At 43.8% G+C, this 27,836-nt stretch overlaps 1 protein-coding gene across 1 annotated transcript in view; it reads left to right on the top strand.

Annotated features, from left to right (window-relative positions):
• The first annotated feature begins 6,129 nt into the window (after positions 1-6,129).
• The window catches only part of SINHCAF (SIN3-HDAC complex associated factor), a 35,014-nt gene continuing 13,307 nt past the window's right edge, over positions 6,130-27,836 (top strand). Inside the window, exon 1 of the mRNA XM_063445314.1 lies at positions 6,130-6,230. The gene's annotated coding sequence lies outside the window, so the exon portion shown is untranslated. The remainder of the gene's footprint in view (positions 6,231-27,836) is intronic.

Raw genomic sequence — 27,836 nt, 5'->3', positions numbered from 1 at the left:
GGCGGCATTTTCCAGGGGGCGGCAAAAAACGCCGCCCCCAAATGCCCAAGGCAAATGTCTTGTTAGCCTCGCGGCTAACAGACATGCCGGTCAGGCGGGCGGCATTGGCGGGCGGCTGGCGAGGGAGCACTTCCTCTGAGCTGTCTGCTCAGCTCCCTTGCGCCGCAGAGTGAGGTTGGGAGCCGGAATATGACGTCATATTCCGGCTCCCAGCCTCACTCTGCGGCGCGCGAGGGAGCTGAGCAGACAGCTCAGGGGGAGCTCTCTCTCGCCAGCCGCTCGCCCACCCGCCCATGCCACGCGCCCAGCAGCCAGTGCCGCCCGCCAGCAATCAGCCCAGCAGCCACTGGACCAGGGTGAAAGAGACCCCCCCCCCTATTCCCAAGGGTAAGGAGGCTGGGGGGAGGTTAAATAAAAAAAAAATGTGTTAGTGTGTGTGCGTGTGTGTCTGACTGACTGTGTGTGCCTCTGACTGTGTGTGTGTTTGCCTGTGAGTGTGTGTGTCTGTTAGTGACTGTGTGTGTGTCTCTGACTGTGTGAGTGTGTGTGTCTGTTAGTGACTGCGTGTGTCTCTGACTGTGTAAGTGTGTGTGTCTGTTAGTGACTGCGTGTGTCTCTGACTGTGTGAGTGTGTGTGTCTGTTAGTGAGTGTGTCTCTGACTGTGTGAGTGTGTGTCTGTTAGTGACTGTGTGTGTGTGTCTCTGACTGTGTGAGTGTGTGTGTCTGTTAGTGACTGTGTGTGTGTTTGCCTGTTAGTGTGAGTGTGTGTGTCTGTTAGTGAGTGTGTGTGTGTTTGCCTGTTAGTGTGAGTGTGTGTGTCTGTTAGTGAGTGTGTGTGTGTCTCTGACTGTGTGAGTGTGTGTGTCTGTTAGTGAGTGTGTGTGTGTCTCTGACTGTGTGAGTGTGTGTGTCTGTTAGTGACTGTGTGTGTGTGTATTTAGAAGGCGGGGCGGGGGGAAGGGTTGGGTGAGGAGGAGGGGGGGGGCGCCTGGGTTTTGTCTTGCCTAGGGCAGCACAAAACCAGGATACACCACTGAGCTCAATGCAACTGACCTCAAGAGGAAGCCATTGTCCAGAGCACCTGACTTACAAAGACTTCTCACTGAACTGTATTGGAAAGTCTGTGATTGGACAACCACAGAAAGTCTGGGTCGGGTCAGAAGGGGAGAGCTTGCAAAGGCAGCAGACAAGAGAACTGTAGGTTTTTTCAAGCTGATTTTAGATATATCTTAAATGAAAAAATACATAAGTAAATGCATGCAAGTTTTCATTTGGGGTGTGTCTACTAAACAGCGTTTTTTAATTTATTTATTTATTTAGTATTTAGGTAGAGGAGTGTCCCTTTAAGTATTCGAGATGGAGCCATATATAGAAAGAAGGAGATGGCAATTATAAATAGGTATTCTATAGCTATCATTTATAATGCAGGCATGACTACAAAGGCCAGTCAGTAAGTTAAAGGGACACTCCAGGCACCCAGACCACTTCTGCTCATTGGAGTGGTCTGGATGCCAACTCCCACTACCCTTAACCCTGCAAGTGTAATTATTGCAGTTTTTCATAAACTGCAATAATTACATTGCAGGGTTAACTCCACCTCTAGTGGCTGTCTACTAGACAGCCACTAGAGGTCACTTCCTGGGTTCTAGGAAACCTGTGCTAGAGCGTCGCTGGACGTCCTCACGCTGTGTGAGGACCTCCAGCGTCGCTCAAAACCCCATAGGAAAGCATTGAAATGATTTTTCAATGCTTTCCTATGGGGAGACGTAATGCGCGTGCGCGGCATTTCCGCGCATGCGCATTAGGTCTCCTCGGCCGGTGGGCGAGATCAGTCTCGCCCACCGGCCGACGCAATCACTGGGAGGAGCGTCGCGGAGGCGGAGACAGCGGCGAGGGACATCGCCGCTGTCCCAGGTAAGTGACTGAAGGGGTTTTCACCCCTTCAGTAACCGGGGATTGGGGGGTGGGAGGGAGAGGGACCCTCCAGTGGATCCGTTTTTCTGGCACTGGAGTTTCCCTTTAACCAAACAATCATAGCGTACAGCTGCATGACATGTCCTATGATACTCTGGAAGATCCTGTTTTAAGTATGATGGTGTCTAGCATACTTGAGATTGCCACAGGACGAAGCATTGAAATTAAACCTTACATTGAAGGAAATGTAGCATACCTAAATGTACTACTTAAAGAAGAACTCTCATTTATGTGGAATTTACACTATTGAATAAAACTAAGTTGAAACTCACCTATAGACTTGTGTTAAAGGACCACTATAGGTACCCAGACCACTTCAGCTCAATGAAGTGGTCTGGGTGCCAGGTCCAGCTAGGTTTAACCCTTTTTGCAGTATGGGTTAATCCAGCTTCTAGTGGCTGTCTCATTGACAGCCGCTAGAGGCGCTTACGCGCTTCTCACTGTGATTTTCGCAGTGAGAAGACGCCAGCGTCCTTAGGAAAGTGTAGCGGAGAGGTAGTATAATCCACAGTATCTCCGCTGGGTAACAGGAACAGCATAAAATAATCCAGGCAAATAAATACAGCATACAATTATCCCGGTAGCGTTGTAAGAATCCTTCCTTACCAAGAACTAGACGACACATAGGCTGGGAGTCAACTGAGCTTTTAATCACAGGTCACAGTATTTATGGGATTCCCCATGCAAAGGGTTTCCCTACTGACATTACAGGGGTTGTACAGTAGGGGACTACATGGGGAACTTAACAACCTGGACATTTTTCCCATCATGCACTGCTGTATGAGAGGGATACTCCCACTAGAATATACAGTTAAGTGGATTATCCTTTCGTGCAGCAGAACTGACATTTTACATTAAAACACATAACTTGTACAATATTCGTTATATTTAAACGAATGGACGTTCGGTAGATAGCTGGGGTCCGAGCGCACGTTTCATGAAACTACCGCTCAGATCCCAGCATAAATAACCGAACGCCGCACGAAACACACATTACGTATAAGTTACCTTCAAACTACCGATTGACTTTAGGGAACCACATTACCGAAGGACCGGGGCTCCCGAACGGCTTGGAAGTCCAGCGGTATTCGTGCCGTCGAGTAGCCGATTTTAGTTCCAGGCGCTCGACGACCAAATACCGCTGGGCTAACAAAGGATCCAAAATGGCTGACCGCCGCGTGGTCAGTAGCTGAACGGCGGCCACCCTGAATCCTTCTAATTACCAATTGCAACAATGTTGCAATCCTTAATGGGAGCCACACGACCTCCTGTGTGTGGTCTCCCTTCGGTAGTTTGTTCGTTTCACGAACAGTGTTGAAATTCACTGTTCGTGAAACTATTGTATAAATGCTGGTGGCTTTCATGCCGCCAGCATACGAACGCTATTGTTCGCATGAAATACATTATACATACATACACTTGGTTCTTAAAGCGGTATACACACATTTAGGAAAATACAGTTTAAAGTGGCTACTTTTGCCACAGAAAGCATTGAGAATGCTTTCCTATGGACTGGCTGAATGCGCGCGCGGCTCTTGCCAGGGACGTCAAAATAGGGAGGAGAGTCCCAGCTGGAAAAAAGGTAAGGGATTAACCCCTTCCTCCCCCTTCAGCGCCACGGGAGTCGGACGCTGAGGGTGGGGGCACCCTCAGGGCACTATAGTGCCAGGAAAACGAGTATGTTTTCCTGGCACTATAGTGATCCTTTGAACTGTTTTTATTAAAAACTCAATTTTCTTTTAGAGTTATATGAAATGTTTGAGCAAATTACATCATAATTTAGTTCAAAGTCAGGGCAAGCATTGTAAATGAATAAAAAATAAAAAAATAGAACATTGATTAATTTCTCCTTTTCTCTGTATGATTTTTCTATGCTGACTGCCAGATGCAAACGAAAGTTATTGAAACAATATTTAACAGGGAGCAAAGATTGATTCATCCATTAGCAAGTGTGGATTTCTAAATTTTATTTTATTTTTCACACCTTACAAGTACATAGTTTCTTAAATATAAGGATAAGTAAACATAATTTTCCTCAAATTTGAAAGTGGAACTGTCTGCTATTCATTCAAGGTCACAAGTTGATATGTCTGTAAAAAATTGGGGGTTCCGAAGAAAAAATAAACAAACCCCAATATACATTAACCCCTTAAGGACTGAGCCAAATGTACATGGTGTGATCAAAACAAAACGTAAACAAAAACTTGATTTTGCGCTATATGTCTGTTCAGGTGTAATTCACCTCTTTCATATTTAGTGCACCCACACTTATTATATATCATTTTATTCAGGGGAAACAGGGCTTTCATTTAACATCAAATATTTAGCTATGAAACATAATTTAATATGAATAAAATATAAAAAAATGGGAGAAAATTAGAATTTAAAAAAAAATGTTTAGTTCTATGTGACATTCTAACTGTGAATGTCATAATACTGTTTGCTTTTACTGCAATAAAATACACATATTTATATTCCACAATGTCTCACGTGTAGACAGTACCCCCTATGTACAGGTTTTATGGTGTTTTGGGAAGTTACAGGGTCAAATATAGCATGTTAAATTTTTCTGTTTTTTCACATTGAAATTCGCCAGACTGGTTACGTTGCCTTTAAGACCGCATGGTAGCCCAGGAATGATGGCATACCATTTGCAAAAGTAGACAACCCAAGGTATTGCAAATGGGGTATGTGCAGTCTTTTTTAGTAGCCATGTGGTCACAAACACTGGCCAAAGTTAGTGTTAATATTTGTTTGTGTGAAAAAATGCAAAAAACTAATTTGAACAACAATTTTGGCCAGTGTTTGTGACTACGTGGCTACTAAAAATGACTGGACATACCCCATTTGCAATACCTTGGGTTGTCTACTTTTGCAAATGGTATGCCATTATGGGGGGTAATTCTCATTCCTGGGCTACCATACGGTCTCAAAGGCAACGTAACCAATCTGGCGAATTTCAATGTGAAAAAAATGAAACGCAAGCCTTATATTATTGGATGTGAAATCAGTTATACATTTGTTTAATGTTCTTTTCTTTTTCAACATGCAATTTTCTTAGAACAGGAATATCCATAAAATTTTGTACACTTTTTTTTCAGGAATATTAACATTCTAATAATATTTAATTAAATAAAATATCTTCTATGGATTTTTTTTTTTTTGCATCTTTAGTGCCATGCTTAATTACCAGCTCTTATTATAATAATAAAAAAGTATTTAACCAGGGAAGGTGCATTCAGAGTACTCTGGTTTCCAAGTACGTCCTGGGGATGTTACTATTACCCAATTTAATGGTACTCATTTTATCTACCTTGGAAGGATGAAGGACTGAGTCAACACTACCAGGATTGAATCTATTAATCCATTTAAATTGTAATTATTATTATTTATAAAGGACTGACACATTTTGCAGCACTATACAGTAGGTGGACTAACAGATATGAATTTGTAGCGTGTGTCTCTCATATATATATATTACAGGAGAGGAATTAAAGTGCAGGCAGGGAAAGTTATCCTGAAGTGAGTTTTCAATTTTTTTTGAAGTAATCATGCCTCCATTAAGTTTTAATTCCTTACATAATTAGTAAACTACTGTATGTCATATTTGCTAAATATGAATAAATCATCAATAGACACTATGTAGCCATGCCCTGTTTCTGATTGTATTCTATAAGGGGTTTCTAAGAAAAGTGTTATAAGGTACAGCACATACGCACTGTAGTACCATAACCACAACAGTTGTGTTTAATTAACATACTGTCTCCTGTGCAGTAGTCACTTAATATCAGTTTGATTATAATATATAATTGTAATGTACATTGTTGCAGAGCATGTTAGAACCGTGGTAATTTCCAGGCTCCACCCATTCTTGTTCCCCTGTCTGTCCTCCTTGTGTTCAAAACCATTGACTCTCATCCATTCTGTGTTAATCAATCGGCCTCAGTTTAAACCAAGTTCCAGCCATTCACATGCTGAACCAACCATGGCCTTTGTTGTGACTCTTTAACGGATAGCCCCTCCCTCTTTTTTTACAAACTCAAAGGCAAGCCCCGCCTACTTCCCCGCCCAGGGTTTGGGCCTTAAAAGGACAATGGAGAAGCGGGAAGAGTGGCGTCACGGGCAGCCATGCAAATGAGTTTGATTGAAGAGAATAAGAGCGTGGGAACCGCGCATGCGCGGTGTACTGTGCATGGTAGAGGTGGCCTGGCACTGCTAGACAGACACTGAGAACTGCTGCCAACACGGGAATCAGGTAAGGAGCACATGTCACTGTACATGCATGTTCTGTGTGTGATGCTGCCATAGCCTGCACTCTATAGGGCTGTCCCTGCATTCTGCCTTCATAGTACGGCTCTCTAGGAAGAATTGTCTCACTTGATACATTGTTGCACTGAGTTGTTACAAAGCTTCCATCAGTCACGTGGTGTGTGTCGCCCTCCCTCTACACATTGCTGCTTTTGTGTGACTTGTCTGCTGGCTGCTGCTGTGGGTTTCTGGCTCTGTACCTGTTGCAGTGGGTTGTTTTGTGCTTGTGTGGCCCTTGGCACACTACTGCCATTATCTGGGGGCAGTAGTGGCCCCATCTCTTGGTGCTCACCTGCATGTCTGGCTGTGTAACTCTCGGCAGTGGTGTACTGCACAGGGTAGGTGTAGTGGTGTAGTAAAGCGGAAAGTTGTATTGGGTTGTGCAGAGGGTGACAGTGGTGCTGTGCAGCGGGTAGTTGCAGTGAGCAGCTGTCAGTCAGTCCCGAGCCATAGATCGCTCTATTGTTAGCAAGCATGCTTTGCTCTGGCAATCTCCATATACCAGCACAGAGCTGCAGTGTCTCGGTGTCCCTGGCCTGGCTCGTACTGCAGGTAACTTTATAACCTTTATCAGCCCCACTTAGGTAATGTTATAGTCACTCTGCTCTCCAAATAATAGGGGTTCCACTAATCTACCCCTCGCGTTGTCCTGCATGCACTCTTCATTCCCCCCCAGGAGTGCCTTAGGGGGGCTGTCTGTAACTCGTGCAGGTTTTGCAGTGCCCGTGGGTGGGCAGCCTGCTTAGGGTGGGTGGTCGGGCTGACATGGGGTGGGTGGGCTGCTGTGACTGAGGATACTGCACGCAGGCACAACAAAGACATTCTCCATCAGATCATCCCGTACAGACGGGGGCTGCCCTGTCACACCTGATTTTAAATATCCGTTAGCACCCTGTCTGGCAAGTTTGCATAGGAAATAATACACAAGTTCGATGGACTTTCATATCAAGCTGAAAACCAGTCACATTTGAAACTTTCTTTTTTTTTTTTACACCCCATCTGTTTTTGCTCAATGAATTAAAGGAACACTATAGTCACCTAAATTACTTTAACTAAATAAAGCTGTTTTAGTGTATAGATCATTCCCCTGCAATTTCACTGCTCAATTCACTGTCATTTAGGAGTTAAATCACTTTGTTTCTGATTATGCAGCCCTAGCCACACCTCCCCTGGTTATGACTGACAGAGCCTGCATGAAAAAAAACAACTGGTTTCACTTTCAAACAGATGTAATTTACCTTAAATAATTGTATCTCAATCTCTAAATTGAACTTTTATCACATACAGGAGGCTCTTGCAGGATCTAGCAAGCTATTAACATAGCAGGAGATAAGTAAATCTTAATTAAACATAACTTGCAATAAAGAGAGCCTAATTAGGGCTCTCTTTACAGGAAGTGTTTATGGAAGGCTGTACAGGTCACATGCAGGGAGGTGTGACTAGGATTCATAAACAAAGGGGTTTAACTCCTAAATGGCAGAGGATTGAGCAGTGAGGCTGCAGGGGCATGTTAAATTTACCAAAACTGCTTCATTAAGCTAAAGTTATTCAGGTGACTATAGTGTCCCTTTAACTCCATCCTTCTTCTAAGCTCAGATTTACCGAGTTTTGTTATGAGTTGCATGGTTTATTATACAGTTTTGCAGAACGTGTTCTAGCAGAGAAATCTTTGTGTGCCCTTAACTTAATGAACCCCTATAAGCATTCACAAACGGCAACTTCTATGGGACCAATTGGGAGTGTAGTGGCATGACATATCATGATTAGTGATTTTATTAAACCCTCGAAATACCATAATTACTGTTCTCAGCCGGTTGTTACCTGCAAAAGTAGACCCTTCTAGCAATCCTCCACTCAAATTCATTTGTAGTCGTTTAGGACGCTGTAAATTGTGTTAAAAGTAAATCTACAAAAAAATCAGCTGTGACAAAAGCCAAGCAGTAAAACTTTTTTAAAGTTTTGGCCTAGTTTTGAAACTTGGTTTTCAATTCAGTCTCAACTTAATCCAATTGTTCCATAAAGAAGTTTTGTGGCGAAACCGACCTCGCCACGTGTCCTTGGAGGGGGCTGATTGCCCGCCTCTTGCCTTTGGACTATGGACCAGACTTTATGGGAATGTGATACCCCAGATAGCCATACCATGGAGCCTATTCATATAATGAAAGACTATGGGAAAGACTTTAGCTCCATGGCAATTGTACTGTGTGAGTAGGATCTGCGCGCTATTCGGTAGTTTTGTGCGTGCAGATCCCAGCTATCTGGGGATAGGTGAAATGTCTGTGTGTTATGTGTAAATGTGACTTTATGTATTTTAAAGTGTTTTATGTCGTTTTGCAACCATGTGGTTAATGGAGTCTGCCTTTAGTCCTGGGTAATTGGATTACTTCTCCAATTAACTCCAGGGCAGAAGGGAGGAAACCAGGGTGCATTGTGGGGATGTTTTTCTGCCAGCCAGAAAGGAACAAAAGATACTTTTAGTAACTTTTAAACCCCTGGTCGGATTCATGCCATTTTTTAATATGTTGTTCCCCTGAATGGATTGATTGTGGATATGTATTTTTATGTAAATGTGATGTATGGTTTTAAAGTTATGAAAGTTGTGTAAAAGTATATTTTACACTGTATGCATAATGGGATTATGTGTCACACTAAGGGGAGGGGATGTGTGGGAGGTAACATCTATGTCATTGGTTCTTTTATGCCTCCCCCTGGGTGTGGCCTGTATGTGTGAGTTGGAAATAAAAGCCAGGCTGGATGAGCCAGTCCAGAGTTCCTGTTTTACCCTCAAAGTGATGTGTCGTCTCATTATTGGGGGAAGGATTTATTGTATGCTGTTCCAGTTGACTGCTAGGAGTACAAGCCTATTCGTATGGTTCCTATTCAATGGTCTACAGCATTCATACGCTTGGGAGAATTTAAAAGGTTTCTCGGATTCGGTGATTGTGGTGTCTGCCAGAGTGCTTGGAGTCCTCAGGAAGCACTAGGAGCATCCATTAACGGAGGTACCAAGTCGGGGTGCCAGGCGATCCGTTACATTGGTGGCAAGCGGTGGGATGGCGTCCTAGTGCGAGGAGAAGCAGCTCAGAGACACTGGTAACGTTTGGAATTACAAATTGAGGGCAACGCTAGTATCCGTACAGCGCCCCTGGCTACAGCAGGATGGAATCAGCTAGTTTTTGGACAGCGTTCCATGATGAGGAGGAGGAGGCGGCCGCGGACTACAGGGATGCAGACAGAAAGGAAGTCTGGTATGATGCCCTGGAAGACGCCCAGTGGCGGCGAGGTGAGTCTCCCCAGTGATGAGCAGCGGCTACAGAAGCGTGTGGCGATGCGCATGTATCTATTGGGAGAGCAGCCCCTGGATGAGTGGGTGACAAGACTAGAGACCCTGGTATGGCGAGAGATCTGGCTAGACAACGCATACCAGGCCCTCTGGTGGCATACCATTCGACTTACCCCCTGGACGGCCGAGCACGACTTACCGGAGGGGGATGATTATGATGGCCCGGGTTTATTATGGGATGCCTTGGAGGACGACATTGATCTTGGCAGCACGGAGGGGTCTAGGTTTTGGGACATCTACGACTACCGGATGGGCATGTATGTCTGGGCTGACGAATGCGAGGTGAGCAAAGACATGACCCACCTGGTAACAAGGGAGTGGGAGCTGGAGCAGGACTACCAACACCTGCTCAGCTTCGTGCAGCTCCAACCTACCCGACAAGCAGAACCAGACCTCATAGACTGGTCCTGGAGAGACCCACAGATGGCAGGTGGAGATGGGATCGAGGTCTCTCTACTGGCCCTACAGGGATGCTGGGCAGTCGGCCCAGATCCCCAGCGGCAGGTTACAGTTCAGAGAGAGGAGCTTGTTACACCCTCTCTCCAGCGGCAGCCTAACCCACCAAGGGGAGACCGTAAGCCCCACACCAGCGCAGATGGGACCGTGGTCTCTGCGCCCAAGTTACAGGGAGCTGAAGGAGCCGTCCTCCCTCCCCAGCGGCAGTGTGATTTGTTGGGAATTGGGAGCCCGGTCTCCATTCCCCAGCGGCAGAGTATCCAGCAGGGAATAGAGAGCCCATCCCCCTTTCCCCCACAGCAGGACTCTGTGCTGGGAGGAGAGACAGTCGGTCTCCCTCCGCAGAGAAGGGAAGTATGTATGGGAGAGGAGATTGTTACCACCTCTCCCCAGCGGCGGATCATTAATGTACAGGGAATAGAGAGCCCAGTCTCCATTCCCCAGCGGCAGAGTGTTCTAATGGGAGAGGAGCTGGTTACCACCTCTCCCCAGCGGCAGCTTAATGTAACTCAAGGGGAGACAGTCGGTCTCCAGCAGCAGAGCGGTGTATTTAAAGGGGAGACAGTCTGTCTCCAGCAGCAGAGCTGTGTAACTAAAGGGGAGACAGTCGGTCTCCAGCAGCAGAGCTGTGTAACTCAAGGGGAGACAGTCGGTCTCCAGCAGCAGAGCGGTGTATTTAAAGGGGAGACAGTCGGTCTCCAGCAACCAGGCTCCAACCAGACTACTCCCGTGGTAGTGCTGGCAACAGGACAGAGTACCGCTGGTCTCTGCCCCCTCAGCAACCTACCAAGGCAGCCTACCAGTCCCCCACACAGCCGTGGTGAGGCACCTGAACCTGGACAAGATTCTCCCTCACCCAGGTGTAGTAACTCTTTATTGTGGGTGGGCTGCTCTGCTGTTTCTGTCTTGTGGGTGGGCTGCTGGACTAACAAGGGCACTGACCGGCAGGAGGTCAAGTACCCTGTTAGTCTGGGGGGTAAAGGGGAGAAGTGTGGCGAAACCGACCTCGCCACGTGTCCTTGGAGGGGGCTGATTGCCCGCCTCTTGCCTTTGGACTATGGACCAGACTTTATGGGAATGTGATACCCCAGATAGCCATACCATGGAGCCTATTCATATAATGAAAGACTATGGGAAAGACTTTAGCTCCATGGCAATTGTACTGTGTGAGTAGGATCTGCGCGCTATTCGGTAGTTTTGTGCGTGCAGATCCCAGCTATCTGGGGATAGGTGAAATGTCTGTGTGTTATGTGTAAATGTGACTTTATGTATTTTAAAGTGTTTTATGTCGTTTTGCAACCATGTGGTTAATGGAGTTTGCCTTTAGTCCTGGGTAATTGGATTACTTCTCCAATTAACTCCAGGGCAGAAGGGAGGAAACCAGGGTGCATTGTGGGGATGTTTTTCTGCCAGCCAGAAAGGAACAAAAAATACTTTTAGTAACTTTTAAACCCCTGGTCGGATTCATGCCATTTTTTAATATGTTGTTCCCCTGAATGGATTGATTGTGGATATGTATTTTTATGTAAATGTGATGTATGGTTTTAAAGTTATGAAAGTTGTGTAAAAGTATATTTTACACTGTATGCATAATGGGATTATGTGTCACACTAAGGGGAGGGGGATGTGTGGGAGGTAACATCTATGTCATTGGTTCTTTTATGCCTCCCCCTGGGTGTGGCCTGTATGTGTGAGTTGGAAATAAAAGCCAGGCTGGATGAGCCAGTCCAGAGTTCCTGTTTTACCCTCAAAGTGATGTGTCGTCTCATTATTGGGGGAAGGATTTATTGTATGCTGTTCCAGTTGACTGCTAGGAGTACAAGCCTATTCGTATGGTTCCTATTCAATGGTCTACAGCATTCATACGCTTGGGAGAATTTAAAAGGTTTCTCGGATTCGGTGATTGTGGTGTCTGCCAGAGTGCTTGGAGTCCTCAGGAAGCACTAGGAGCATCCATTAACGGAGGTACCAAGTCGGGGTGCCAGGCGATCCGTTACAAGTTTTATTTTGTAATATATTCTGTTGATAAAAAGAACAGATACATCTAAACCTACCTTATTTGTTCTTTGACATATGTCAACAAGGTTTTTTTTTTAATGCAGAACTTTGACATGGCATTACTTTTTGGAAATGGTATATAAACTGGTAAACTATTAATTTTGCTTGGTTTCCTGTCTATGCAATGCTATGAAAAAAACAGACTGAATTTTGATTTACTATGTCCCAATATAAGCTAAACTGTCTGTTCCAAGAAACCTTTTTCAAAGCGCTTTAAAACATTTTTTTTTAATTCCTTTTGATAGTGGCACTGTCATGCCGAACTTGCCTTTCTTTAATCAATTCATCTTCTCTCCCTCTGTCAGTATCTGTTATTAATTTCTTACTATCTGCTCTAGTTTTCTATAAAACATAAGACAAAGTAGGGGCTATTTGTCTTATGGAGGTTTCCCACGCCTGACCAGCGAAGGAGCAAAGTGTTCTTCATTTCCGGTGGTCAGCGCAATTTTCCCACAAATCTCACCTTTCCTCCGTGTTCCCGCGAAGCCTCCTTTCACTTTTCCCAAACGTCCTGTCATTTAGACAGAACGCCGGCGAAACTACCGAATTACGTCCTAACAGAATGAGAACAGTTTCTCCATTCATGTTAAGATTCAATTCGAGACTTTGTTCGGATCGGAATTTCACTTGAATGAATAAAATGCCGATCTATTTGTGCCGGTATTAGGAAACGATCTACCTAAAGGTTACTTAGTATTAGTAAATTATGCCCCTACTCGCTATGCCGCACTGTTAAAAAAAAACAAAAAAAACTAAATCCTAGTATCCCCCAACCCGAGCTGCGCGAGTGGGGTCTATTAAACTGAAGGGGGTGACCAAGTGCCCCCCCCACCCCTGAGTGGCAGGTGGGGGCACTTAATAACAAAAAGGGGGGTTATTGTCCTCCCTCCGCCCCCCCACCCCTAAGTGGCGGGTGGGGACCCCAATATCTCCAGGCAGAAAAAACACATAATTTACAAAACCCCAAAAGTACCCCCAAAACACATAAAATCCCCACAATTATTACATCCCCTGATAGCCCTGATCTGGGTGACCAACATATCCAAAAATCACCCAGATCAATTCAGGGGTTTAGGAAATCTATGGAAGTCCCATTTTGACCAACCGCACGCATGGTTTCATGCCCAAAATAGTTCCAGAGAATCGGGCTGTGCGGCCGGTCTACTTCAACGATTCGAAATAACGAACACAGCTGTTCGTGGATAATGTCATTATGTGTCTCTTGTTCGTGAGGTTCTTTTTACTGAACACCGTTTGACTCACTTTCGAATAGCCGAACCTCCACGGAAGGTAAAAGTTAAGCGGTGTCCAATTTGAGTTCCATGCACTCGACGACCTAACACCGCTGGATGCGTTCGACTAAACAAGATGGCCGCTGCCACGTGTTCGAATGGCTTTGGTAGCTCGACAGCTCGAATGCCATTTAGACAATTCGAATGGTTCCTGTTACAAGTCCCAATAGGCACCAATAGTGTCTTTAAGAGACACAGGCTGAGGCCTGACCAAGATGGCAGCAGCTCCTGCTCGCCTGTGCAGACATCAGAGGCTGGATCCTGGTGAGCTCTCAATTTTAGAAACAAAACTAGCAGCTATGTTGCATGAGCTACGCTCCTCCATGAAAGCAGATTTCAAATCCGCTGTGGATGACCTCCGCAAGGAGGTGCATGAGTTTGGGGTGCATTGGAGGAAAGACCAGACAAGCTATTCATAGCAAACCATGAAATTGTGGATAAGATACAAAAATTAGAAATGGCCGGAATAACATCCGCGTGCGTGGAGTCCCAGTGACCGTCACTACTTGCCAACTGTCAGAATACCTGTGGCAGCTCTTTCAAGCCATACTACCAACCTTGGGCATGGTTGACCTACACCTGGACCGGACGCACCGGGTACCCAAGCCTTAGAATCTGTCACAGGATGTACCAAGGGTCATCGTTACTAGGCTACACTATTACCGCTCCAAGGAAGCCATTCTGACAGCACAGAGGAAGGCCACAGCGATGCCACGACAATGGCCAGAAGGAAGGACTTTTTCAACGTCTCTAAATGCATCCGTAACAATAAGATACCCTACCAGTGGGGTTTCCCCACGAAACTCCTGATATGGCGCAATGGGTCCCTCACAAAAATGGATTAACCAGACCAAGGCATGGACCTGCTGCGCACATGGGGTCACTTTCCAGAGAAGACGGCGACTGCTTCCCCTGCCTCCGGAGTGGACAAGAGTACAGAAACTGAATTGATTCTGACACCTCGTTACGCCCCAGAGAGAGCGACGACAGAGGCGATCTTTCAGCTTAGATGCAATGGACGCTCTACCAAACCTGACACCGGCCACTGACGATATGCATTATAGACATTGCCTGAGAGAGATTATGTTCGCCTATACGTAAGTAATACTTGGAGGGACATGTTACCTGCACATGTCACCCAGAACCCCCCACTAGGGATGCACTGACAAACACAAAAAAAAAGTTGAATACATCTTCTATACTTTCACAAATGGTTGGCCACCTTGAATTTCCCCCCCAGGGTACTCCGCTCTATGGGTCGTCTACACTCTGGGCATCACCATGCTGCCTTAGACTCCTTATTTCCTCTGTCCATTGAATGTAGAGAGCGCCCCACTCAGCTGTCACAGGCCCACAATACATTGCCGCCAGGCTCCTGAACCATCTCGCCTTTAGATGCCTCCCCTTGAGATGCGACGACACCAGCCCCTACTTACTCCCTTACTGGGTATAACCTGGACCTATAAAACACCTGTGTACATATAGGGGAGAGGGCGGGAGTATGCACGCTGCATGCAAGAATACGTTTTGAGTAACTTGACAGGCTGCCAATCTGTACCTCATCTAGGTACCCACTCTCCTACCATGCACTGGCACCCAACAAAACCAGAGGTGTTGGCATATTCCACTCAGACTGGACATTTCCCTGCGAGACAGAGTACAAAACCACTGAGGGACGACTGCTCAATGACACCCCAGTGACAATAGCCAACCTGTATGCCCTGAACTCCAACCAATACAAATTTATTAGAAAAGCTTTGAACAAAATAGGAAAACTGAAACAGGGACAAACGCTTATCTGTGGGGACTTTAACAGTGTACTTGACCTGGACAGATAAGGGGACCCCGGTTCCCACTCTGCGGCCCTTAGCACAAAAATTTCGGAACTACTACATTCCTATGGCACTCATTGTATCCAGCCACTAGGGACTACACCTTCATAGACATGTGCCTAGTTGACGCAAAAACCTTAGACACACTAGCCGGGGTTACTACTGCCATTATCACTTGGTGGGAGCACGCATATCTCCTGTCCACGTTTACTACGCTGCATCCAACCAGAGGACAGGGAACCTGGCGATTCAATGAGTCGCTTATAGACCACAAAGTACAGGCAGCAGAGGTCCACAGGAAGCTCACTAACTTCTTTGTGGATAATCAATATACGGATCCCTCTACAACCTTGCTTGCCCATAAGGCAGTGGTGCGGGGTCTCTTTATCAAACTAGGTGTTTAAAAGAGGCGTCAAATTTTGGAAAAAAGTACCAAGCTCAAGAATGATCTGGAAAGTGTTGGAGGACCAGCATAAAAACTCACCCACCGGGCCCAACAGCACCCTAGTACACAAGCTTAGGACAGAGTTGGAAACGCACAAAATGCATCAGGTGGAGAGAGCGATCTGTAAGATGAAAACAGATTATTACAGACAGGGAAACTCCTGGCCTCACAATAAAAAAAAAAAAAAAAAAAAAAACAAATTAAAAAAAAAAAGAATTAAAAACAAAACAAAAAAAACCTCTCAAATGAGGATACCCTACCTGCAGGACAAGGCGGGAACTAAATTGACCAACCCTAAACTCATAGACAAGTTTGCGGCGTTCTACGAATTGCAGTACAACCTCTCCTCTGACCCCATCGCAAGCTCAAAATCTTGGCCTTCCTTGGGGGTGTGGACCATCCCCATCTCTCCAGTACCCAAACAGACCTAGACAGACCCATCACAGAGGGGCAAAATAGCTAGGGCACTCCACGACATAAAGACCCGGACGGCTTTGCTACCCATTACTACAAGGTGTTTGCAGACCAATTGCTACCTCACCTGACAGCCCTGTTTAACTACATCCTTGAGACGGATTACATACCACCCAAAATGCTAGAAGCTACCATTATTACAATCCCTAAGCCGGGCAAACCAATGACTTTCTGCACAAATTGCCACCCGATCTCCTGCTAAATGAGGACACAAAGCTGTTTGCTAATGTCCTGGCAAACAGGATCCGCCCCCTGCTTCCTGAGCTTATCTCCCCTGAATAGGTGGGCTTTGTTCCAAGATAACAGGTAGAAGACCATACTAGACGAGTGCTAGACATATTAGAACTCATGACAACCGACAAAACACAGGGCCTGGTACTCGCCCTAGATGCGGAGAAGACCTTTGACTGCCTCCACTGGGGATACATGACTGAAGTACTACTACAATACAAATTCCCACCTAAATTTACACGTGGCCTTCTCTCCCTGTACTCGTCCCCAAAAGCAGCTGTGATGAGCTCTGGCTACATCTCCCGTCGCTTTGATCTTACTAATGGTACCTGGCAGGGATGCCCTCTCTCACCCCTTATATTTATTATAGCGTTGCATCTCTTGCTCCACAAACTTCGGAGTGATCAAACAATAACTGGGATACCATCACCAATCGGCCCTCTGCAAATAGCCCTATTTGCGGAAGATGCACTTCTCTTTCTTACAGATCCCAAGGACTCCATCCTGCCCCTACTGACTCTCCTTCACAACTACGGAAGGGCATCCTATTATAAAAATAACGCAGCTAAAACACAGGCACTTCCAGTTAACATTCCGCACCCCTACCTCACTGTACTATGGACATTATACCCGTTTGATTTATTTGATTTATTTAGGAATGCAATTAGCACCCTCCAAACAACACCTATTAAAACACAATCACGTCAGACTACTGTCAACTCACGCCGTTAATGGAGGGCTGGGGGACAAAATACACCTCGTGGCTGGGACAGATAAATGCCATAAAAATGATTGCTCTCCCAAAAACTGTTCACCTTTCGAGCCCTACCAATTGAAGTCCCCAAAATGATACTGACACAACTCCAACCCCTACTGAATGCACACATATGGAAAAAGAAACCACCAAGGGTCTCTTTGCTGAGCATGTTTCTAGGGGAGGGGAGGTGTAGGGGTCCCCAATATCTCTAAATATTACTTGGCAACAATCCTGGCTCAGACAGCAAGACTCATATCGACGCCGGCGACTCTACTGTGGCATCAGCTAGAAACAGCAGTCAGTGCACCACACTCCCTAATGGACTGATCTGGGTCCCTGCCAAATTGCACCCCAGCCAGCTAAACCCATTATCACCCACAAAGGTAGCGCTTAATGCTTGGTCAAAATGGGCCCCCAAAATGATGACACACCCACTGAGCTTGTATGCCTATCTGGACAGTTTAAAATACCGCACGAAAGGTCTATTACTGGGGCAATGGACAGAGAGGGGAATCACCAAGGTGGCACAGTTAATAGATGATGGACAAGTACGACAGTTTCCTGATCTACAGCAGGCCCACATGTTTCCAAACAGAGAGCTCTATACATAGTTACGTGTAAAACACATTTTGGGTGATGTTGGATTGACCAATCTAGATACTCAACACCTGAGTGCGCTTGATGCACTGTCTGGGTCGCCCAGTTCTTTCGAAACTGCTCTCCCTTTGTTATCGGCATTTACTAGAGCTGGACAGACCTCTAAAAATGGGCTACATGGTACAGTGGGAAAGGGAGCTTGGATGCAGCATAGAGCTGAGCAGATGGCTTCAAGCCATGACGCAAGTCAACTCCTTGTTTGGATCACATATAAGCAGCTTTATATAATGTGGATGATGTGGTAATTCACCCCCCAGAAACTAGCTCACATATATACCCAGGCGCCCATCAAACATGTTGGTGATGCCATATCTTCTGGCACTGCCCAGAACTCACAGCCTTCTGGCGACAGATCCAACTGCTAATAGAAAAGGGCATGGGGAAGATACTACCCCTCGCACTGGAGAGTTATCTACTCCATAAGCTTTCCACAATGTTTGCAAAACACAAATGGGCATTGACCTGCAACATCACACTCGCAGCTAAACTTTGCATAGCCAACCTCTGGAAATCGACCATCAGGCCCGACTGGTTATCAAAGGTGACCCACACGCAAAAGTATGAAAAGATATTGCACACCGTTGCAGGCACCCTGGAGCGGTACGAAAGGGTCTGGTTGAGATGGACATAGAAATCTGGTAGACACCTGAACACTACTTACACGACAGTACACCTCAAACACCCTCACCTAAACATAGGAGTAACCACTTGGCGGCCTTAGCCCTCCATGAGGAAGAGGGTAATAAACAGGGATGACGAGCAAGTGCTCTGCATTACTCCCAAATGGTTTCATAGAGCAAGCATCTCACTTTTTAGTTTAATTCATGTGTTATATTCTGTGCTCCCCTTTCTCCCTATGTTGAATGTTCGTTAATTAAGGATTGAGCAGTACTTCCTGAAATTACCTCATAGTGTCAAGCTATCAAAAATGTAAGGTTGCAAAAGTCTCCCGTACCTACTAGACGACTACCTTGTTTGTAGCTCCCAATCGCTGCTCCGAACTTGAGGACCCCATCCTGAGACCGATGCACATGCAGCATTATTTATGTCCTCATACCTCCGGAATTAATGATGTATTATTGCATGCGTAGACGTTGCCTGTTAGCCAACTCCGTTGATCTGTGCGACTCCATGTCTATCAATGTTACAATCCTCTGTACCTATGTAACTGTGTCATGTATGCACCTTACAAAAAAAATGAAACATTTTAAGAAAATAAAGTGCAGAGGTGGGCTACAAAATTAATACAAAAGAATGGAACATTTTAGCTATGAAGAAAGGTTTACAAATTTAAACCTCTTTAGTTTAGAAAAATGTTGCCTCAGAGGGGATAAGATAACATTATACAAATATATCCGGGGCCAATACAAACCATTGTGTGGAAATCTATTGACAAACAGGACATAGGACACAATGTCATGGGTTTAGACTGGAAGAAAGAAGATTTAGTCTAAAGCAAAGGTAAGGGTTTATTTAATTTTTTTTTTTTAAACTATCAGAACAATAAGGATGTAGAATTCTCCACCCGAAGACGTGGGTTTTATCAGAGTCTGTACAGATGTTTAAACAGCAACTGGATGCATACTTGCAAAAAGATATTCCATTATATAATTTTTCAACTGTAGGGTGATAGCTTCTTGATCCAAGCATAAATCTGACTGCCATTCTGGGGTCAAGAAGGAATTGTCTTCCTAGTTTGTTGCAAAATTGGAAGTCCTTCAAACTGTCTATTTAAAAAAAAAAAAGCCTATTTTTTTTATTTTGTATTAATTGTATTTTATTGAAGGTATATCTATATCTATATCCAGTATATAGTTACAAGTCAGTGAATATAAACCTGTATACAATAATCGACACAGTAAGGTGATCTAGCATAGTAGGCACAACTGAGGACTACATGCAGTAGAAAATTGGCTCAAGTTGGTGATTAGTTAAATCTGATCTAAGACCTTCAGTTAACCACAAGATGGCATGCATGAGAACTATGAAGAAAAATCTAAATCATACTGAACAAAGGTATTTATAAAGGCATGAACTAGTTGGGATAGTACTAGGCATCTACCATATACTTCATTTCACATCAGTCAGGGAGTAGCACCCTATGGCTGGTTGTGTGCCCCTGCCTCCCCCCCCCCCCCCCCCTTCCTTCCTTGCCATGCTCTCCTCCGTTATACCAGGTCTCCCTTAACTATGTGGTTGCAAGTGCAGTGTCCATGGACATCCTCTCATACACCTAAAACTGTTGTACTTTATCTTTTAGTTGCTGGAGGGATTGGCAGGTATGTTTCTTCCAGTTTAGCGCTATCAGGTTGCGGACTGCCATGAGAATCAGTATGATCAGTTGTTTGTGGGTCTCCTATAAGTAGGTACTGTTGAGAACAATAAATGTTTTTAGCAAATCACACAAACAAGTAAATGTTTTCATGTATTACAATTTATATTAATTCATCCCATCTAATTGGATTAATATCCAAAGAGGTGTAATGATAAGCTGTACGTGTAGATAAATATTTATTTTTTAGACATTTAGTTAATAATCCCTTGTTTCAGTTCGAGTTTGCACAAAAAAGGTTTGGCATCTATAATGTATGTTAATATGTTGGTTAAGATAACCAATCATAAGACAGAATTTTTCGGACTCTTTTGGGTAAGCACGCCCTGTGTAAATGCTTTATATTGAGACTGTGATGGACTAGTGGGCGGATCTGATGAAGCCGAGCACGTTGGCAAAACGCGTCATCACGCTCTGACGTCATTACTTCCAACGGTTGTATGCCCCGCCTCCCGGAACAAGTGTGAGTGGAAGTAGCCCTTAGAGCCTGAAAAGGACTGACGAAATTGTTTGGGACTATACCACATTTGCGAGGAAGAGGACGCATAGCCAGACAACTGCTTTTAATATTTGGAGTGTCAAATAAAGGATTTTTACTGCCATCACAGCCTCAAGCTATATATATATATATATATATATATATATATATATATATATATATATATATTTATTGAGATGCCAACACAGTTCAGAGCAGACTTATTTGCTCTACTCTTGTGAGTGTTTTTGATCTCTATTTTCAGTATTTGTTTTATGCATATTGCTTGTTTTTTTTTTTTTGTTCTGTTTTTTCTTTTCGAGTATTTCACTGAAGTTTTAACAGAAGCAACTTCAAAACTTTTAAGTGAGTTTCTTTTAAATATTTTTTTCTTTTTACTTGGCACGTATGTGGTATTTATTTCACTCAACAATTGATTTGTAGTGTGTTTAACCCCTTAAGAATCAAACTTCTGCAATAAAAGTGAATCATGACGTGTCACACGTGTCATCTGTCCTTAAGGGGTTAAGTACAGTGCACTCTATATAATTTTTGAAAATTACTATTAATTAATATTTGTGTGAAAATTATTCACTTATATTGTTTGATGGTCTTAAAGGCACTTTATTTTTGGTCTCCTGTACATCCCTGGGGAACAACAGAAGGAGGCAGGAAGCGATAGTCATGGGGAAACCCCAGATACCTAACGATTCTAGCAGGTCCATGACATCTCCCCACAGAGGCTGAATACCGCTGCAGTGTCACCAGAGGTGGGGCATGGTGCCCTCCTCCCTAGAACATTGCCAGCACTCCGTGGGGAAGATTCTATGCAATCGGTGGGGAGCTATGTACCACCTATACATCAGTTCCCGATGCGCCTCCATGTGAGAGTAGCACTTAGCCCACTTCTTTACACCATTAAGTGCTAGCATCCAATCCCCATCTGTCAACTTTATCCCACCATCTGTCTCCCAGTGGTTCTTACAGGTCAGTGGTTTATTTGGTGCCAGCTCCAGCCAAGCTATGCAACATAGGGAGAGGGATTTGGTTTCACCTGGGCCGTCCAGCACCTGTGGGGCACCTGTCGTGGGGTCAATGTGGTTGAGTGCAGGGAGGCAGGTGCAAAATTGACGTGTGTTTCAGCTGTAAATATGGGAAAATGTCTCCCTCAGGCACCCCCCACGCCTCCTTCAAGTCTGGAAATGGTAAGAATGTTTCTCCTTTGCACGGCTGGTGGATTAGGGATATCCTGAGACGAGTCCACCTGGAAAGGGGAATCGTAGGGTTCACTGCTCTGAGCGCTTTCAAAGGGGCCCTGGGGTCCAAGTTTTTTGTTTTTTTTGCCTTCTTTTATATTAACAGTTGTGAGAGGCTGAACTTAATGGACACATGCTTTCTTTTCAGCCTATGTAACCATAGGAAATCATTGAGAGGCCATAGGGCAGGTTTCCCCAAACTCTTGCCCTCCAGATGTTGCTGAACTTCAACTCCCATGATTCTCAGCCTATTTCATTCATAGAATCATGGGAGTTGTAGTTCAGCAATATCTGAAGGGCCATAGTTTAGGGCAGCCTGCTATAGGGCATGCACTGCAAAACACTGCCTGGTGCCTATTTGCATCGCCTCATATAGATGCATTGAATTAATGCATCTCCATGAAGAGTGTAGACACACTGAACATCATTGTCCCACACTGTGCAGAACTGGACTAGGAAGCACCTCTAGTGGTTGTCTGAGTGACTGCCACTAGAGGTGTTTACTACTAGACAGCAATGTAAACACTGTACACCCTGTTCCAAATTATTATGCAAATTCTATTTAAGTGTCACAAAGATTACATATTTTGTATTTCAGTTTAACTCATGGATGGCATTGTGTCTCAGGGCTCTTTTGATCACTGAAAACAATCTCGGACACCTGTGATAATTAGATTGCCAGGTGAGCCCAATTTAAGAAAAAACTACTAAAGGAGGGTGTTCCACATTATTAAGCAGAGCACCATTTTCATGCAATATGGGGAAGAAAAAGGATCTCTCTGCTGCCGAAAAGAGTGAAATAGTTCAATGCCTTGGGCGAGGTATGAAAACATTAGATATTCACGAAAACGTAAGTGTGATCATCGCACTATTAAGAGATTTGTGGCTGCATCAGATCAAGAGAGCAGCTGCTAAAATACCATTACATAGAAGCAAACAGATATTTGAAGCTGCTGGTGCCTCTGGAGTCCCACGGACATCAAGGTGTAGAGTCCTCCAGAGTCTTGCAACTGTGCATAAACCTTCTGTTCGGCCACCACTAACCAATGCTCACAAGCATAAATAGCTGCATTGGGCAGAAAAATACATGGAGACTAATTTTCAAACAGTCCTGTTCACTGATGAGTGCTGTGCAACCCTGGATGGTTGGTGGACGGCCACCCTGTTCCAACAAGGCTGCGACGTCAGCAAGGCGGTGGTGGAGTCATGTTTTGGGCCGGAAGCATGGGAAGAGAGCTGGTCGGACCCTTTAGGGTCCCCGAAGGTGTAAAGATGACCTCTGCAAAGTATGTGGAGTTTCTGACTGACCACTTTCTTCCCTGGTACAGAAGGAAGAACTATGCTTTCCGTAATAAAATCATCTTCATGCATGACAATGCACCATCTCATGCTACAAAGAATACCTCTGCATCAATGGCTGCTATGGGGATAAAAGGAGAGAAAGTCATGGTGTGGCCTCCATCCTCCCCTGACCTTAATCCTGACCTTTGGAGCATCCTCAAGCAAAAGATCTATGAGGGTGGGAGGCAGTTAACAACCAAACAGCAGCTCTGGGAGGCTATTCTGACGTCTTTCAAACTAATTCAAGCAGAAACTGTCCAAAAACTCACAAGTTCAATGGATGCAAGACTTGTGAAGCTACGATCAAATAAGGGGTCCTATGTTAAAATGTAATGTGACCTGTTTAAAATGTTTAAAAAGCTAAAATGTTATAAGTTTGATTGAAATAGCTCTTGATTTCAGTAAATATGCTGCAAACACAACAAATGACAATTTTCAGTTCTTTACAACCTAAAGTCTTTTGAAACTTACGGTGCGTAATAATTTGAAACAGTGCATTGTAAGTTTTTTATGTTTAAAAAAAATACTGTTATCATTAGGAGGTTTGTTCAATAAAATTTGAATTGTATTCTTAATAGTTGATAACATGAGCATTATGCTGACTGTTATTTACGTCAATTATTTAGGTAACTGAGAAAAATATAATTTGCATAATAATTTGGAACCGGGTGTATTTTTCTATAAAAAGGCAAAGTTTATATTGAAATGCATGTAGGGACAGGTTTATAGACACCAGAACCACTACTTTAAAGGGACACTATAATCACCAAAACAACTTTAGCTTAATTGAGAAGTTTTTGTCTTTAGATGCCTGTGAAGTCTCACTGCTCAATTCTTTGCCCGTTAGATGTAAAATTATTGTTTCTGTTTATGCAGCCCTAGTCACACATCCCTTTGCTGTGACTGACCACAGCCTGCGTGAAAACAAAGGTTTCATTTTGTGTTAACTTACTTTAGAAATTTAATTACATGTCAATTTACAGAACAGAAGATACACACACACACACACACACACACACACACACACACACACCTCCTGCAGGGTCTAGCAAGCTATTAATGAAGCCAGAGAGGGAATTCTAAATTAAACAGAATTTGCAATCGAAGTATAAACATCAGAACTCTTTACAGGAAGTATTTAAGAAGGCGGTGTAAGTCACATTCAGGGAGGTGTGACTAGGGCTGCAGATACAAAGTGATTTAACTCCTAAATAGCAGTTAATTGAACAGTGAGTCTGCAGGGTCATATACACACCAAATCTGCTTCATTAAGCTAAAGTTGTTTTGGTGACTACAGTGTCCATTTAAGCCACCATGTTTCTGTTATGCCTATTATGGCATATTGCTTAGTGTATGCTATTGTCTCTAATTCCCCCAATATTTCTACTTGGGCTCCTTACATTAGTAAGCATACATTCCATATTATAATGATACTTTTTTATGTGAATTTTGACTACTATTTCATAACCCCTCTGTTCAGTCTTTCTCCACCCCCTTGTGCTTGACTAAAACCCATCTCTTTTTAGTCCTATCTCCATTTTGTGTGTGTGTGTGTGTGTGTGTGTGTGTCCCAGCCTCCTCCAGTTTCAAATATCATCCAACCTTCTAGCCATCCTGTTCAACATCACTGCAGACTCACTTCCATTAAGGTACAATCCATCACCGCTATAAAGATTGACCCAAGCACAAAAATCATCCCAGTGCTCTAAAACCAACAAACCCTCTTTCCTACATCAAGACCTCCGCCACTTATTGACCTCCCTAATATCCTGTAGTCTTTCCGCTGTAGCGCATGGCACAGGTATATTGCCATCTTGGATGTATTCTTATTTGTTTCTTAATTCCTTGAACTCTTTCTTTAGAACACTCCATCTTCCTCAGTTTTTTAAGGTCTATTTTGGTACCAATGACAAGTCTGTCATCTCCACCCCCATCTCAATAATTCATCCATTCTGCAAGCAACATGCCAAACATAAGCAAACTGGAGACAACAAATTGTCCAACTGAGGCGGTCAGAGAAGCAGATTAACCGGTTTACTCTATTTATTTAAAAATAGAACTCCTTATCACCAGAATCTATCTATCTTATCCATACTAGAGGAGTGACTCTCTCAGGTGTTAGTACCAACTCAGGATTGGCTATGCTGGAGGAAACCTTTCCTTCGAACATCTTCATTCAAACAGGCAAACCTTCTGTGGTGTACAAAATTAGGATAGGTTTATGTCCTTCCCTTCTCCCTCCCCCCTCAGTTGTCACATCTAACTTTCCCCCAGCAACCTGTCTGTTACCCAACACGCTAATCTCTATAAACTATATTCCTAAATTAAACTCTGCTCAGTAATTTCTTTCAAGGTTGTCAATCAGTCTCGGTTACAATTTGCTTTTTTGAATCTCTAACCTGAGCTTCCAAAGCGTCTATTCTCTCACACTTGCCACGGAAGTATGTACCCTGGAACAACTCTTCCAGGCATGTATACATAAAGCAACAATGCACTCACTCAAATTTTCAATCGTGTTACGACTTATATGTAACAAAACACCTGTAGAACTTAATACAGACACTCCTCACTTACCGACCGGGTTCCCTTCCTACGACCCGGTCGTAGAACAAATTGGTCGGTAAGTGAGGAGTTAAGGGATTCTCTGCTCTGGTGCATTCGTCTATGTTCGGGGGAAGTTTCCCTGAACATAGACATGCGCGCCAGAGCAGGGAATCCCCATGACTTCTCACACTTATGCCTGGTCGTAAGTGCGAGCCGTCGTAAATCAGGTAGGTCGCTAAATGAGGATCACCTGTAAATATCTTCTGTGATGTTCTACCTCCTACTTTAGGATAGACTAACATAGGAGTGAGCAAGCTGTGTGGGTTATATATGTGCACAACAAGCTACACAGGTGAAATTATGGGGGAAAAAATGTGTACAATAGAGAGGTGTGTTCACTGTTGCCTCTGCTAGTCCCATGTTTAGTCAATTGACTTATGGCATTATTAATGCCTTTATGGCGCATTACATTTTAATCACATACTTATCTCCTTAAGCGCAGCTAGTTATGTGTAAAGCATGTTATACCACAAAAGCGATGTCTAAAAGCCTGATACACTCATGTAATATAAAAATGTGCCATTTAAGCTGTCACACCTTGATATGTCATGGAAATGCGTGAAGATGCTGTTGTGGCTCGGCACGCTTGATGTCAAACTATGCACAATAAAAATAAAGAATTAAAAAAAAAAACAAAAAAACAATAGAGAGGTGTGTCCATCAATCTGGTTTAGGTGTCCAAGGTTCCAGTGTATATAAAAAAACAATAGTGCTCTCAATTTGAAAAGAATGTAGTATATAAAATATACTCACAAGTGTAGAGCAGGAGGTACTGCTCTATTATAGTAGCGTTGGTGGAATAATCCCCACCTAGGATTTCTTTGAGTACAAGATCAATAAAAAAGCCAGCAATAAAATAGTTTAAAAAGTGCATATAAAATACAATAAAAAGAGAATTGGTACAGCTATAAGTAACCAAAAAAACTTTTATTGCTAAAATACACAGATTAAAAACCATTAACGCGTTTCGCCGCACAGGGCTTCTTCAAAATGGAAAAAAAAACATATTGACTGGCAATGTGGGTTTAAATAGGAGTACAGATAATTTAAAATCGGTGCCAAAACTATGGTCAGCCAATCAGAAAGCATAAAATAAAAAATGGCTTTGAACATTTTAAAACATATATTAAAGTTAATAGTTGTAGAAAGTCTATTGAAATGTGAGCTTAGTACTATAAATAAATGTTAAAAACGAGGTTTGGGAATATATGTTATAAAATGTAATCACGTGATTTCCGTGATTCTATGCCGCAAGGGCTTTTGGGACCTGTAGTATAGTCGGCAAGAATGTCAGCGGACGGTCTAAATAAAGACGCGTGCGAGCATCATGCCTGGTGTACCTTGGGGAATGTAGTGTGATTGTCGACGTGCACGAAGCTGAAGCCGACACTTTGGATGAGGTGGGAGTCTTCAAAGCATGAAATAGGCGGTTCGGCCAGGGTAGGAGACATATTAGTTGGGGAATTAGCGGCCGCTTAGGGGCGGGGGGGAAGGAGGAAACAGGACAAAAATAAAGAGTTACAATCAATAAACATACATAAATTAGGGGAAATAAAATCACATAACCATTTGTAAATGTAGGTAGATAAATACATTTAAACAAATTTTGGATAAAATAGAGCACAGATGCAAATACAAATAACACATTGACATATATATGTTGCAAATATAAATATCATATAGGCATACATATAAGTTCATAATAAGTAAATTATAATCTTAATGGGATAAAAAAGACGTGAAATGTTTATAAAAAAAAATGTAACAGATCAAATTCTGCATTTAACCCTTGGGGCATCAGCAGTGGCGTACACACGACCCATGGGCCCCTGTGCGAAAATAGATCTGTGCCCCCCCGCCCCCTGCGCACTTACTCTGTGTGTGCCGGGACCGCAACACATGGCGTCCGGCACCTGGTCGCAGGGATAGCAGGGCTTTGACCCCTGCGACCGCGGTATGTATGCCAGTGCATGCAGATACACATACACTTAAAGGAC

This window comes from Pelobates fuscus, chromosome 3, assembly GCF_036172605.1.
Source record: "Pelobates fuscus isolate aPelFus1 chromosome 3, aPelFus1.pri, whole genome shotgun sequence".
Taxonomy (NCBI): domain Eukaryota; kingdom Metazoa; phylum Chordata; class Amphibia; order Anura; family Pelobatidae; genus Pelobates; species Pelobates fuscus.
Note: the sequence above shows the minus strand (reverse complement) of the source record. Positions and strands in the feature narration are given on the sequence as shown.